Here is a 15,271-nt window from a genome sequence, read left to right as displayed (position 1 = left end):
GAGTCCCCAAAATAGCCACTTCTCCACTTACCTCAGTTGAAAGTGTCTTCTTAGCCTGGCAAATATTCAGTTCGGTAACTATGGAAGAAATGTCACCATGGGCCGGGCGCGGTGGCTCAAGCCTGTAATCCCAGCACTTTGGGAGGCCGAGATGGGCGGATCATGAGGTCAGGAGATCAAGACCATCCTGGCTAACACGGTGAAACCCCGTCTCTACTAAAAATACAAGAAAATTAGCCGGGCGAGGTGGCGGGCGCCTGTAGTCCCAGCTACTCGGGAGGCTGAGGCAGGAGAATGGCGTGAACCCGGGGGAGCGGAGCTTGCAGTGAGCCGAGATCGCGCCATTGCACTCCAGCCTGGGGCACAGAGCAAGACTCCGTGTCAAAAAAAAAAAAAAAAAGAAATGTCACCATGAACAGTGCCAAGATATAATTATTCCAGTTCTGGAATGTTAAACTTTAACATTTTGGCCACAAAATTTTCTTGTAATCACATTGTCACAATAATTTTGAGATAAAGTGGGTGTATCCAGAAGTCTATTCTATGTTGGCACACTTGGCACTGCTCAATGCTTGTGCGGGGGTGGCACACTTACCTCCTAGCCTCCATCCTCCCCTTCCCTCCCACTGTCCTCTTCCACCCATCCTTTCAGGTAGGTCTTACACGAATGGCCCCTCCTCTGTCCTGTCTTTCCTGATCCACCCTGTGTCATTTCTCCACTTCCAAAACTCTCTGGTGCTTTTACTTAGCGTGAGGATGACATGAGGTAAGACCTGGATTAATTGGTTAATGTTAATAACATCTGCTTGGCTGTCAATCCTGAAAAATACCGTAATTAACATCATCAACCAGCCATAGGGAAACCACCTTGGACCTCCCCGTGTAAACCACTTTGAGTAGTGCCTTGGGTTTTTCAAGAGTTTGTCAGGCACTTGAGGCTGAGGCCCGGAGAAAGAATATTATTTGATTCTTAGCCATGGTGGGAACCAACATTTATCTAAGTGTTTTTCATAGACAGGAAGTGGTAATTCTCACCCTCCCTGATCTGGGCTCTGACTCACTGGGGTGCCCCAACCTCTGGGCCTGAGCTCACAAGTGGTAGCCAGCTGACCTGAGCAACACAGTAAGATGCGTGCCTGAAAAATTCCCCTGGTGGGGCTGGTCATGAAAAGTGCTGTTTTCCTCATTCATGTGGTTTTGCCAGGATGCCTGGATTCCGCAGCCCTGGGCCAGTTATTTTGAGCACAGAAATCACTTTAACAAAGCCCTAAAAGTCATTGTTCCCAAGGATTATTTCGCCCCCTCACCACAGTTAATGTCACCTCCCCCACCTCTGTTTTACTGTATTCCCATAACACATTTTGAGTGTGGCTATGTGATGTAAAAAGCTGTTTTTATGCAAACGTTCAGGGTAACATCATGTGTAGTGTCTTAGTTCATTTTCTGCTGCTATACCAAAGTACCACAGACTGGGTAATTTACAAAGCACGGAAGTTTATTTGGCTCATGGTTCTGCAGCTGGGAAGTCCAAGAGCATGGTGCAGGCATCTAGTGAGGGCCATCCCATGGCAGAAGGCATCACATCGTGAGAGAGAACACATGCGAGAGGAAGGAAAGAGGGGCAGAATTCCCTGATATTATATCTAAGTCACTCCTGTGATAGCTAATTCGGTCCCCCAATAATGACCTGAATCCACTCATGAGAGCTGTGTTTCCATGACCTAATCACCGTTTAAAGATGCCACTTCTCAACATTGTTACATTGGCCATTAAGTTTCCAACACATGAACTTTGGGGACACATTCAAATCACAGCACTTAGAATATAACAGGAATCCCCTCCTACAGCCATGAATCCCTTGGGTCACCAAGTTCATGTAACAATAACAAAGTCTAATGTTATTTACAAGAAATTGGAAGCTTTAAGTAGCCTCATGAAGCCAAAGGGCAACATTAGAGCATATCCTTTGACACCTTAAGCTTGTGTCAAAAAGGGTATTAACAGTTGACCACTTCACATCCACAAGGATGACTATAATTGTTTAAATGGAAAATAACCATTGGCAAGGACATGGAAAAACTGGAATCCTCCTACTTCGCTTGTGAAAATGTAAAATGGTGCAGCTGATGTGGAAAACAGTTTGTTGGTTCATCAAAAATGTAAACATGGGGCCGGGCGCAGTGGCTCACGCCTGTAATCCCAGCACTTTGGGAGGCCAAGGCGCGCAGATCACGAGGTCAGGAGTTTGAGACCAGCCGGGCCAACATGATGAAACCCCGTCTCTACTAAAAATATAAAAATTAGCCAGGCGTAGTGGCGCATGCCTGTAGTCCCAGCTACTCAGGAGACTGAGGCAGAAGAATCGCTTGAACCCGGGAGGCAGAGGTTGTAGTAAGCCAAGATCATGCCACTGCACTCCAGCCTGGGCAACAGAGTGATACTTCATCTCAAAAAAAAAAAAAAAAAATTTAAACATGGAGTTGCCGTATGACCCAGAAGTCCCATTTCTAGTATGTACCCAGAAGAATAGAAACACAGGTTAAAACAGTGACCAAAATGTAAAAGCAGCCCCGCTGTCCATAAGCTGTAAACGGATAAACTGGACTGTAGTACATTCATAAAACGGAATATTTCATCATAAAAAGGAGGCAGTACCAACACATTCTGCAGCTTGGATGAACCTAAGTGAAAGAAGCCAGACGTAAAAGGACACATATTGTATGATTCCATATATGTGAAATATTCAGGATAGGCAAATCCATTCGAGACAGAAAGCAGATTGGTGATTGCCAGGGCCTGGGGGAAGGGGAAATGGGGCATGGCTCTTTAATGGGTATGAGGTTTCCTTTGGGGGTGATAAAAATGTTATGGTTGAATGAGATGGTGAATGTACTAAAGCCACTGACTGTACACTTCAAAATGGTTAAAGTGGGTCAGGCGCGGTGGCTCACACCTGAAATCCCAGCACTCTGGGAGGCCGAGGCAGGTGGGTCATCTGAGGTCAGGAGTTCAAGACTGGCCCGGCCAAAATGGCAAAACCCCACCTCTGCTAAAAATACAAAAATTAGCTGGGCGTGGTGATGCATGCCTATAATCCGAGATACTCAGGAGGTTGAGGCAGGAGAATCGCTTGAACTTGGAAGGCCAAGGTTACAGTGAGCCAAGATTGAGCCACTGCACTCCAGCCTGACAGAGCAAGACTCTGTCTCAAAAACAAAAAAAAGAAAAAAAAAAAATGGTTAAAGTGGCAAATTTTATGCTATATAAATTGTGCCTTAATTTTTTTAAAGTATACACTTTGAGTGAGGCAAGTGTTTGACAAAGAAACCACTTCTTTCCTGCCAACATTTCATTATCCTCCAGTGTTAAAGGCCCTCCCCACAAACCCATCTGTCAAGCCACCCACGTACCAAGAGACACATGAACACTAGAGGTCAGACAGGATGGGACAGCCTGTATTGTGTCCTTCACCCTCATTTGGACCTTCGACCTATTGCCTTCTCACACTCTCAGAATCCAAAGGTCATGCCAGTTCAAAAGGACCCGGTATCACGGAGACTAGGGCTCAGAAACTAATACCCCCAAATATGGCTCTGTGACATGCTGAACTGAAAAAGAAGCCACAAGATTTCTCCCCCAACCCCCGCCTCTGTCTGTCTCTCTCAAGGCACCAAGTGTTGTTCTCACTTGTCTGCCTAAAGCCCAAACCCACCAAAGAAGAAAACAATTACTCCTGGTCCCTTTCTAAATTGTCATGAACTGAACTCATATCCAGGAAGAAAGACTGACATCTGTCAACACAGCTAGGCAGACTTTTGTCACAAACCATTGTATATTCTGCAGGCACAATAGACTTTGTCCCAGGCCACTCTATGTTCTTCAAGCCCATTTATTTCCCTAAAAATCACTTGCACTAAAATCAACCACACTTCTCCATCTCCCATTCTCCTAAGAAGAAGGTTATATAAGCATATGTACTCCGCTGGGTTATTGAGTAATCACTCTCCTACAATTTCCCATGCTTGACACGTTAAAATAAATTCATAGCCTTTTATCTAATTAATCTGCCTTTTGTGAGTTGGTTTTTGTGCAAACTTTCTGAGAACGAAGGGGAAGTTTTCATGGGTATTGCATGGTCTTCTGAAATAACTAGCATTAATACAGATTAGACAAAAAACAACTCTGAACATGTTCCATGTGACAGCAGAATGTCCCGAAATGGGAAGGAATGAATGTGAGCACAAGAGATCTGTGTAAACAGATAATGAGGGTTGGGGTAAGATGCAAAAGAGGATATATATTATACTGTCTTTCATATGGAAAGAAGAGAAAATGAGTATGTGTATGTGTTATTTTTTATGAAAAGAAATACAGTGTTAAACAGACACTAAAGGAAGGCATTAACGATGGAGGTGGGAAAGAATGGGGTAGAAGGGATAGGAATGGCAGTGAGGCTTCTCTTGTATATGTTATATCATTGTCACTTTTTATTTTTTTATTTTTTTCGGAGACAGGGTCTCACTCTCTCACCCAGGTTGGAGTGCAGTTGCTCACTGCAGCCTCAACCTCCTTGGCTCAAGCAATTCTCCTGCTTCAGCCTCCCAGTGGCACACACCACTGTACCCAGCTAATTTTTTATTTATTTATTTATTTATTTTATTTTGTAGAGATGAGGTCTCCCTATGTTCCCCAGGCTGGTCTCAAACTCTTGGACTGAAGCAATCCTCCTACCTCGGCCTTCCAAAGTGCTGAGATTACAGGTGTGAGGCACTATTCTCAACCCATTTTTACTTTTTAACTATATAAATATTTTATGTATTTAAAAAATAAAATTAAATGTTAACAAGATGGGATAAAGAAAACCCTACAATAGAATGCAAAAGAAGCAAATCAAACTGATAACGCCTCAAACTGATACCACAACCACACAGAGCAAGCACTCTGATTGCAGAGAAGGATCTGTTCTAAGAACAGAAGAACTACAGAAAATCTTCTATTTAGTAGATTTACTGTTAGTAGTAATATTGGCCTTGTAATTCTGAAACTGTTTTATGCATGTACAGTGGAAAGCAAATAAGCAAATATATATTTTACTGAAGGGGAAAAAAGATACTAGTAATAAGTAAAGAAGTGAAAGAAAAACTCTGTAACGTTAAATTTGAGTTGGAAATATCAGTTTGAACTTGTAATTTTTTAAAAAATGAATTTTCTAATCCTTTCCACTGAATAACAGCCCAGTAGCAATGAGCACATATATCACCAGGTTCTTTCTTTCTGTATATCATTCACCACTAAAGGCACCAGGGCTCGTTAGAGAAATGGTTGATTCTAAGCTGGGGGTGAAAATGCACAACGTGAGCAAGGAATCTCTTGTCACACCAGAAAGCAAAACAGTTTTGGAAGATAAATGTGATCATGTCAAAAGGATTCAGGAGCTGACCTGAGGGCTCCCACTGCTCAAATGTGGGATGATTTGAACATCCAAATGAATAGCTGTAGTTTCAATTATAGCATTTTTAAAACTCCACGAACCCACAGTGATTAGTGTTTTTAATATAGTGGGATTTGGAAATTCTTACAGAATAAAAGGCCAGCTAGTAAATGTAGCAGGAATAAAAGAATGAAAAACTACCATTTTGCAATTCCCAATGTAAAGCTTCCTTCGGGTAAGCATCACCAAGCGTTGCCAAAACTATTTGGTGACTTGGATATTCAGTTAATCCTGTGACCATGTGAGGATTCTACAAATTACTTACAAAAGGGGAAACAGAGTGAGGATTAGTGATCAAACTCAGCATCACCAAGAGTGACTGACATTAGGTACTCCAGATAAGATACCTGACATTATTTACTCCTGATGTGATACTGACACTATGTACTCCAGATGTGATACTGACATTATTTACTCCCAATGAGATACTGACATTGTTTACTCCCGATGTGATACTGACACTATACATTCCAGATGTGATATTGACATTATTTACTCCCGATGTGATACTGACACTATACATTCCAGATGTGATACTGACATTATTTACTCCAGATGTGATACTGACACTATGTACTCCAGATGTGATACTGACACTATACATTCCAGATGTGATACTGACACTATTTACTCCAGATGTGATACTGACACTATACATTCCAGATGTGATACTGACATTATTTACTCCAGGTGTGATACTGACATTATTTACTCCCAATGTGATACTGACACTATACATTCCAGACGTGATACTGACATTATTTTCTCCTGATGTGATAGTGACACTATGTACTCCAGATGAGATACCGACATTATTTACTTCAGATGTGATACTGACATTATTTACCCCAGGTGTGATACTGACATTATTTACTCCAGACGTGATACTGACATTATTTACTCCAGATGTGATACTGACATTATTTACTCTAGGTGTGATACTGATACCTGACATTATTTACTCCAGATGTGATACTGACATTATTTACTCCAGGCGTGATAGCTGACATTATTTACTTCAGATGTGATACCTGACAGGGAAGTCTACAGTGGCATCTATGCAGTACAGAACTCTGGCCAAAAATATTCAACCTGCATCTAATCTTGTGTAAGCAACCAGATTAACCCACATATGGGACACTGTACAAGACAACTGGCTTGGACTCTTTATCAAAAGCTAATTTCACATAAACAAAGAACAATAACAGCAATAAAAAGGTGAAAGACTGCTTTATTTTATCTATTTATTTTTTGAGACGGAGTCTCGCTCTGTCGCCCAGGCTGGAGTGCAGTGGCGCAATCTCAGCTCACTGCAAACTCCGCCTCCTGGGTTCACGCCATTTTCCTGCCTCAGTCTCCCCAGTAGCTGGGACTACAGGCGCCCGCCACCACACCCAGCTAATTTTTGTATTTTTAGTAGAGACGGGGTTTCACCGTGTTAGCCAGGATGGTTTCCATCTCCTGACCTCGTGATCTGCCCACCTTGGCCTCCCAAAGTGCTGGGATTACAGGCGTGAGTCACCGCTCCCGGCCGAAAGACTGTTTTAGATGAAAAGAGACTGAAGAGACATAACAACCAAATATCATACATGATCTTGATTGGATCCTGGATAGGAAAAAAAAAAATCCAGTGCTAAAAGCTCTTCCGGGGACAATTGTAGAAATTTGAATACAGGCCGGGCGTGGTGGCTCACGCCTGTAATCCCAGCACTTTGGGAGGCCGAGGTGGGCGGATCACAAGGTCAGGAGATCGAGACCATGGTCAAACCCCGTCTCTACTAAAAATAGAAAAAATTAGCCGGGCGCAGGGGGCGGGCGCCTGTAGTCCCAGCTACTCGGGAGGCTGAGGCAGGAGAATGGCGTGAACCCGGGAGGCGGAGCTTGCAGTGAGCCGAGATTGCGCCACTGCACTCCAGCCTGGGCGACAGAGCGAGACTCCGTCTCAAAAAAAAAAAAAAAAAAAAAAAAAAAAAAAAGAAATTTGAATACAGATAGTATCCTGGGTGCTCTTATGGTTGTGATCATGGTATTGTGGTTTTGTGGGAGAATATCCTTATTAGGAGATGCTGAGATATCTACAAGTGAAGTGTCAAGATGTCAGCAACTTGCTTTCAAATTGCTCAGCAAAATAAAAGTATGTGGAAATATACACACACAGAAAGAGACGAAGAGAGACAAAGCAATGGCAGCAAAATGTTAACAGTTGGAGAATCCAGGGAAAGTTGTGTCAGGGGGAGGGGAGGGAATTGCAGGGTGGATAGAGAAGGTTGGGATAGAGCTAGCTGCCAGACCCAGAGCATCTGCCACCCACAAAGGGAGTGTAAAATGGCCCTCTAAATTACAATAGACTCATCTTCCTTTTGAAATCTTCCTAGGCCGGGCGCGGTGGCTCAAGCCTGTAATCCCAGCACTTTGGGAGGCCGAGACAGGCGGATCACGAGGTCAGGAGATCGAGACCATCCTGGCTAACCCAGTGAAACCCCGTCTCTACTAAAAACTACAAAAAACTAGCCAGGCAAGGTGGCAGGTGCCTGTAGTCCCAGCTACTCGGGAGGCTGAGGCAGGAGAATGGCGTAAACCCGGGAGGCGGAGCTTAGTGAGCTGAGATCCGGCCACTGCACTTCAGCCTGGGCGACAGAGCAAGACTCCATCTCAAAAGAAAAAAAAAAAGAAATCTTCCTAGGCCGGGTGCAGAGGCTCATGTCTGTAATCCCAGCTACTCAGGAGGCTGAGGCATGAGAATCACTTGAACCTGGGAGGCGGAGGTTGCAGTGAGCCTTGATCATGCCACTGCACTCCAGCTGGGGTGACAGAGCAAGACTCTGTCTCAAAAAAAAAAAAAAAAAAAAAGAAAGAAAGAAAGAAAAGAAAAAAGAAACAGATGCCGGGCGCGGTGGCTCAAGCCTGTAATCCCAGCACTTTGGGAGGCCGAGACGGGCGGATCACGAGGTCAGGAGATCGAGACCATCCTGGCGAACACCGTGAAACCCCGTCTCTACTAAAAAATACGAAAAACTAGCCGGGCGAGGTGGCGGGCGCCTGTAGTCCCAGCTACTCGGGAGGCTGAGGCAGGAGAATGGCGTAAACCTGGGAGGCGGAGCTTGCAGTGAGCTGAGATCCGGCCACAGCACTCCAGCCTGGGCCACAGAGCGAGACTCCGTCTCAAAAAAAAAAAAAAAAAAAAAAAAAAAAAAGAAAAAAGAAACAGAAATCTTCCTAAAAGGGAGAGAAAGCTACACTACACTTTCCTTGAACCACCAAGCCCCCACTGCTTGTGGACACTCTGAACCCAGTACCCATTGCAAAATAATGAATGGGAAACACACCTGGTAAACACTGCCCAGGTAGAGAGGAAGAGCCTCCCGATGCCCCCAGCCCTGGGTAGGAATCACCAAACCCTATCCCCCAGTTACCAGGCCTGTGAAGCCTCTGGCTTGTCCCAGCTTTGCACTCTTATGGGAGGGGTGGGGAGAGCCCACCTACCATGCCCGTGAGTCTCCTGTCTTACCATCTAGGACATTCTTACGTGAACCTCAGGCACTGCTGGGGAAGGCTTTATTCCTTTTCAACACCATCCTTACTCAAAACTGCATTCCTTCTTTCATTGCTTATTTATTCAATTATTTGGCAAGTATTTCTTGAATACCAGTGATGCCAAATGCCTGTTTTATGCACCAGGGACACGACAAGGAATAAGCCGCCACGGCGCCTGTCTTCCGTGGAGCTCACAGGCAAACTGCAACTGTGACAAGTACCACAAAGGGGAGAAACAAGGTGCCCATCAGAGTTGGTGACATTTGTGTGACAAGGAGGAAATACAATCAACAGGCTTTGGGGACAGGCTGGGTTTGGGGGACAATGAGGAGTGTCAAGAGACACTCCCAGGGTTCCGGCTAGTATAACTGGATAGACAGTGGTGGTCTTCACCAGGATATCCTGGAAGAGGCCTGCAGTGGAGAAGGAGGTGACTCACACCCATGCAGGCCACAGGAGCACAGGTCAGGCACGAAAAGGAGAGGCCTGGGATGTGGTGTGGGTGGGTGGATTGTCTGTGGATTGGTGGTTAAGGAAGTTACGTGTAGCAGGAGCCTGTTTTACTCCTCCACCAGAAACTTCTGCCACTTCCGGGAAGACCACACAAAAGGTCTTCAGTCTCATACAGTTTCCTTTGATTTTGCTCATCTTTGTGCTCAGGAAAAGATCTGGGCCGCATCCTATGCTCCAGGTGACAAGGCTCATCTAGCCTGCTAGCCAGGAGGGTGCCTTTCCTTTGCCTCCAAAAGCAAACTGGTGGGGGTGGGGGAGGGAACAGCTTGGCAGCACAGGTGCACATGCACACACACACGCACTCATATGCCTGATCTTTTTCTTTTAGGATTTGCTACCCTAGAGGTGTCTGATTAGCTTTGTAAAGGTTAGAGATCATTTTATTTTGCCCAAATTTAGTCAAGGGAAAGCCCAGTGCAACTGGCCCTGTTACCCCCAGTTCCACATCCAAGAGTTCAGTCAACCATGGATCAAAAATATTTGAAAAAAGAAAAGCAATTAAAAAATAACAACCGGCCAGACACACTGGCTCACACCTGTCATCCCAGTACTGTGGTGGGAGGATCACTTGAGGCCACGAGTTTGAGACCAGCCTGGACAACACATAATGAGATCACAGCTCTAAAAAACCAAAAAAAAAAAAAAAAAAAAAAAAAAACCAAAATTAGCTAGGTGTGATGGCACAAACCTGTAGTCCCAGTTACTCGGGAGGATGAGGTGGCAGGATAGCTTGAGTCCATGAGTTTGAGGCTGCAGTGAGCCATAATCATGCCACTGCACTCCAGCATGGGCAACAGACTGAGACCTCATCTCTCAATTTTTTTTTAAATAATAGAAACAATAGGCCAGGCATGGTGGCTCATGTCTGTAATCCCAGCACTTTGGGAGGCTGAGGTGGGAAGATCATGAGGTCAAGAGATCGAGACCATCCTGTCCAACATGGTGAAACCCCATCTCTACTAAAAATACAAAAATTAGCTGGGCGTGGTGGCACACGCCTGTAGTCCCAGCTACTTGGGAGGCTGAGGAAGGAGAATTGCTTGAACCTGGGAGACGGAGGGTGCAGTGAGCCAAAATCACAACACTGCACTCCAGCCTGGTGACAGACCGAGACTCTCTCTCAAAATAATAATAATAATAAATAACACAAATTTTAAAACTAACACAGTACAATAACTATTTACACTGCACTTGCATTAGGTATTACAAATAATCTAGAGATGATTTAAAGTATACAGGAGAATGTGCATAGGTTATTTACAAATATTATGCCATTTTATATCAGAGACTTGGGCATCCTTGAATTTTGGTACCTCCAGGAGTCCTGGAACCAATTCCTTTAGGACACTGAGGAACAGCTATATTTGCCCCGGAAAATGGAAACCTTCCCCCAATTCCCATCCCCCACAGTCTCCTAAAAACAAGACATTTTTGGTACAAGTATATTCCATGTGGAACGTATCAACAGGATGGAATACCACTCGCAGATGAACACAGGGCAAAACGGAGCACAACAGGGCACATGTGGAGGAAGTGTCCCCGGGGAATTTTTAATTCCTCGGGAATTAAAAATGGGATTGGGATGTGTATTTGTTCCTGGGGGCTCCTGCAGCAGATGACCTCAAACAGCAGAAACTTACTCTCTCACAGCTCTAATGGGCCAGGGGTCCAAGATCAAGGTGTCAGCAGGGCCACACTCCCTCTGGAGGTTCTAAGAAGAGTCTGTTCCTGCCTCTTCCAGGCCATCCTGGCTTGTGGCTGCAACACACAAGTCGCTGCCTCTGTCTTCACGTGGCCTCCTCTTCTATCTCTGGGTCTCTCCTCTGCACGTCTCACATAAGGACATTCATCCTGGGATTTACAACCCATCCCAGATAATGATCCCAAGATAATGATCCCAGGAATCATTTCATCTCAAGATCTTTAACTTGAGCCAGGCACAGTGGCTCACGCCTGTAATCTCAGCATTTCGAGAGACCGAGGCAGGTGGATCACTTGAGCCCACGAGTTCAAGACCAGCGTGGGCAACTTAGGGAGACCTCGTCTCTACAAAAGATATACACAAAAAATTAACCAGGAGTGGTGGTGTGCAACCCTAGTCCCAGCTACTCGGGAGGCTGAGGCCAGAGGATCGCTTGAGCCTGGGAGGTTGAGGCTGCAGTGAGCCGTTATCATGCCACTGCCTTCCAGCCTGGATGACACAGTGAGACCCTATCTCACACACACACACACACACACAATCCTTAAGACCAGCCTGGGCAACATAGGGAGCTCCACACTCAACAGGTACTCATTCAGTGTTGTAAATTACATTTGCAAAGACCCTTTTTCCAAATAAGGTCACTTACGTTTGCAAAGACCTTCTTTCCAAATAAGGTCACACTTCTTGGTCCCAGGAATTATAATGTGGATGTATCTTTTGGGGGGCTACCATTCAACACACTACAGTATGAGACTTTCACAGACCATGGGGACAGGAGGCAGCGGTTAAGCTTGGTTTCTTTCTGACTTGGCAATGGCGCCCTGTGGTGAGGGCCACTCATACTGGAACTGTGCTGAGAAACCCATCCCTCCCTCCAGCTCTCACTGCTGAAGAAAATAGGCATTCTGGGAAATGCGAGTGGGCCCCAACCCCTTCCTAGCCACGCAAGCGACCCCCTCTTCAGGGCCTATTTCCAAGCCCCCTGCTTTGAGGCCCATGCTGGTCATCTCAGACCCCAGCTGCCTCACTCTCCATTGGGTCCTATGACCTTGGGCCTTGATTTCACTTGTTCAAACCCCTCATAAGTGTTCGCTGGCTGTCCATTGTACTTTGGACCCCAGGCTTAAGAGAAAATTCATTTGGCAATTAATCCTGCACTCACCTTGGACCAGTCCTGCAAAGTCCCAGATTCTTGTGGGAAGAGTGGGCGTTTCAAAAGCATAGAGAAGCTAACAAGCCTCCAGTCAAAATCACCCTCAAAGACCACCTATAAACCACCAGAAGCCAAGACTTTGAAGCTCAAAAGCAAAAATCCACTTGTTACCTAGCCTTGTAGGGAGGGGATTCCTGGCCCTGGGGCAGGTCTACTTTGGAGAGGAAGGGAGGGAGGAAGGAGGGATATGTATTCGTCAAAGAGATTTCAATCTTTTCTTCCTTCACCTCTGGATTTTATAAGCGGCTTTTCTAAGCACCAGGCATGTGTGTGGCAATCTACTATATGTCACTCTCTTGGATGAGCTGCCCTGAGAACAAGGCTCCTGAGGGCAGAAAGAAGCTCCACTATCTCCCCGTGAGTGGGTCACAAGGTAGCCTGTGCAAGGCTGGGCAGGGCAGGTGCTGGATAAAGTCACTGGGGGAGAGGGGAGGAAGGAGGCGAAAGGTCCACACCTGTGGGTCCCATGACTCAGGCGACCCCTTAAGGGACTGCTCTCACCAAGAGGAATACTGGGGCGAGCTTTGCCACCTCGCCACCCAGATCCGTTGTCCCCTCTGGGCCACACATCTGTCCAAAGCCATGACAGGGACAAAGGCCCACACCGTGTGGGCCCACAGTCGGTTCCAGGGCTGAGTCCTGTACCTGGTGCCTGACGCAGCTCCAAGCCCAGCTGGTGCCCATTCGATGCTGAATGCCTCCGAGAATCTTCAGGCCTGCCATTCTCAGCCAGGGGTCTGAGAGTCCCCGTATTAGTCAGGTTTTCCCAGAGAAACAGAACCAATGGGATGTGAACAGGGAGAGAGAGGGAGAGAGAGAGGTTGATTTTAAGGAATCGGTTCACTGATTGTGGAGACCGGCAAGCCCACATCTGCAGGGTAGGCCCGGGGGGCTGGGGATCCAGGAAGAGCTGATGCTGCAGTTCCAGTCCCAAAGCCATCTGCTGACAAATCCCCCCTCTCAGGAATGTTTTTCTCTTCCAAGGTGCGGAAGAGGTGGGAGGTGAAGGGTGAGGGTTAATCTTGGTCTTCAGGTCTTCAGCAGAGGGAGCAGGACCCGCCCGCCTGGTGATGGAATCTGCTTTACTCAGCACTCATCCACTGATTCAGATGTTACTCTTATCAAAAAATACTTTCCCAGGGCCAGGCGTGGTGGCTCATGCCTGTAATCCCAGCACTTTGGGAGGCCAAGGCAGGCGGATCACGAGGTCAGGAGATCGAGACCATCCTGGCTAACATGGTGAAACCCTGTCTCTACTAAAAATACGAAAAATTAGCTGGGTGTGGCGGCGTGCACCTGTAGTCCCAGCTGCTGGGGAGGCTGAGGCCGGAGAATGGCCTGAACCTGGGAGGCGGAGCTTGCAGTGAGTCGAGATCGTGCCACTGCACTCCAGCCTGGGCGACAGAAAGAGATTGCATCTCAAAAATATATATATATTTTTCAAGAAACATTTAGAATAACAGCTGATCAAATATCTGGGTACCATGATCCAGTCAAATTGATGCATAAAATTATCCTCCCACTTCCCCACCCCTGGCCCCTTCAAGGCCCTCCGGGATTCTCTGAGGAGTCTGGTTCTCCATCTCCTCCTCTTTGCCCTCCCGCTTCCAAGCTGTGAGACCCTGAGGCTCTTCCCTGCCTTGTTCTACCCAAAGGTGCCTCAGGGGCTTGAATTCCTCCTTTTTGGACTTTTTCTCTTTCCAGTCAGTGGATCCCATCACTTTGAGGGCTCCTGGAATGACGTTTTCCCCAAGACGCCTCTCCTGTATAAAACTGGGGGTTGTTGGCTGTGCCCAGAGGATGGGGGTGGCTTCCCTGCCCTCTCCACCCCCCACACCCCTGCCCCCTTCCGCCTGCATCACTGCCGGGCTGGACCGGGGGTGGGGGGGTGGGAGGAATATAAGCCCTGGATTGGGAGCCCTTATCTTGCTTTAATTTCCTCTAGAGTTCAGCACTATGTGAGGTTATAGTAGTGGCCGACCTTGTTTACTCTTTCTCTCCTACCGGCATATAAGCTCCAGGGGGCAGCGACTTCATCCCCAGAGCCTAGCCCAGGACCTGCACACGGAGGCACTCGAGATGTTTGTTGATTGAATGAAAAACATTCACTGAACACCTCTGTTGTGCAACACACACTGTGCCAGGGCGTGGACGAAAGCTCAGCTGCCCAGGTCATTGACTATTTCTGAGCATTTCCACTCTCACGTTGTACACCCCTCATTTCTCTCTTCTTAGAGGCGAGCCCCTCCCTACCTGAGCGCAGGAATCATCTTCCTTGCTCTCTCCTGCAGTCTGCCCTGACTTGGTGTCCCGAGACAGGGACTGGGTTCTCTCTGAGCCCTGGAGGAATGTGAACTGAGCCGATGAGGAGATGCCTCCTGTCTACTTGGAGGAAAGGGACCAGGACACACAGAGGCGCAGGGGGCTGAACCCTGGGTTCCAGCCCCACGGACTCATCCGGAGTCACGCGGTTCCGGGACTTTGCAGAGGAAAGGGGTGCAGGATGTGCTTTGGGGATAGAATTCCACCTTTGCACCCGGCTCAGCACCTGTCCTGTCCCCCGGAGATTCCTTGAGGCCACCTGGATCGGAGAGGAGATGCTGTTGATCATTTCCTGTCCCCTGAGGCTGTGATCCCGGGTCGACCGGACCGGTAGCCCGGCAGCGCCCCCTGGTGGCCGGCGACGCTCAGGCAGCGCCGGGAATCGCCGCCCAGGCCAAGGACCAGAACCAGGAGCAGGAGCAGGTGCAGGGCCAGGGCGGGAGGGAGATTTATCCCAGTGTACACCTCTAATCTATCCCTCCTACACAAGGCAGGA

The sequence above is a fragment of the Macaca thibetana genome, chromosome 12 (assembly GCF_024542745.1).
Source record: "Macaca thibetana thibetana isolate TM-01 chromosome 12, ASM2454274v1, whole genome shotgun sequence".
NCBI lineage: Eukaryota > Metazoa > Chordata > Mammalia > Primates > Cercopithecidae > Macaca > Macaca thibetana.
This window is presented reverse-complemented; position numbering follows the sequence as displayed.